This window comes from Myotis brandtii, unplaced genomic scaffold (genome assembly GCF_000412655.1).
Source record: "Myotis brandtii unplaced genomic scaffold, ASM41265v1 scaffold28, whole genome shotgun sequence".
Lineage (NCBI taxonomy): Eukaryota > Metazoa > Chordata > Mammalia > Chiroptera > Vespertilionidae > Myotis > Myotis brandtii.
In genome coordinates this window covers 3752964-3754089 of record NW_005360676.1, presented here as the reverse complement: position 1 = coordinate 3754089, position 1126 = coordinate 3752964, and the positions used below count along the sequence as shown (strand labels likewise).

General features: G+C 53.4%; 1 pseudogene; it reads right to left on the bottom strand.

The window, feature by feature from the left end:
- LOC102239509 overlaps window positions 1-1126 on the bottom strand; it is a 122340-nt pseudogene that overhangs the window by 118890 nt on the left and 2324 nt on the right.

The window sequence follows — 1126 nt, the reverse complement described above, 5'->3', positions numbered from 1 at the left end:
TTCCTTCCTTCCTTCCTTTCTTTCTTTCTTTCTTTCTTTCTTTCTTTCTTTCTTTCTTTCTTTCTTTCTTTCTTTCGACACTTCAACTGTTCCATAATCAGAAATGGATCTCCGTTACCACAGAGGATGAAACCCCACTGTAAATAGATTGAAAGCAGAAAATGGGTAATTTCATACAATGTCCCAGTTATCAACCCAGATGGATGTACAGGTACAATAACACATGAATGAGGGAAATCTAACAGGCTGAGGGGTTCAAGAAGAATGTCACCCACATGGTAACAAAATCCAAGTGCTCTGAAAACCAACACCAGGCCGGCCACAGGCCTCACTTCATAGGATGGCCCTAACATGCATGTGGTGCTAGGCTCTGTGATGGCTGTGTATCTTTCTGTGTAGTTGTCTGTGGGCCAACTGCCCTCTTCCTTCTCATTGAGGGCGAGCAGCATGTGAGGGCAGAGCAGGCTGTAGTGGAAGGCAGAGGGCTTCCCGGAGGTGAGGGGAGTGGCCGGGCCCACGGGGTGAGAGGTGGACACAGAGGACGCTATCTCACCCAATTGTGGGGCGGGCTGGTCGGCCTTCATCAGCCTGACCCCACACAGGGAGGGACCGAGCAGGGCGTCCGCCTCTCCTTTTCTGTGTAGTTGTCTGTGGGCCAACTGCCCTCTTCCTTCTCATTGAGGGCAAGCAGCATGTGTGGGCAGAGCAGGCTGTAGTGGAAGGCAGAGGACTTTCCGGAGGTGAGGGGAGTGGCCAGGCCCACGGGGTGAGAGGTGGACACAGAGGACGCTATCTCACCCAATTGTGGGACAGGCTGGTCGGCCTTCATCTGCCTGACCCCACACAGGGAGGGACTGAGCAGGGCGTCTGCCTCTCCTTTCTCCATCCTTCCATCTGTGACACCTGTCACCCTTGCCAGGCCTCCCCCAAAGTGAGTTCAGCTCAATCCCTGAATGTGAAAGGGCATGGCGGGGGGACCCTCCACTCCAATGCCCCCTGACTCCCAGTGACAGGACCTGGTGGACAGGACCTGACCTCAGGACGGTGGCCACAGCTGCAGAACATAGATCTGTTTTAAGAAAAGTTGGGAATGCAGACTTTTGTATGAGCCCCTATTCCAAAAGGT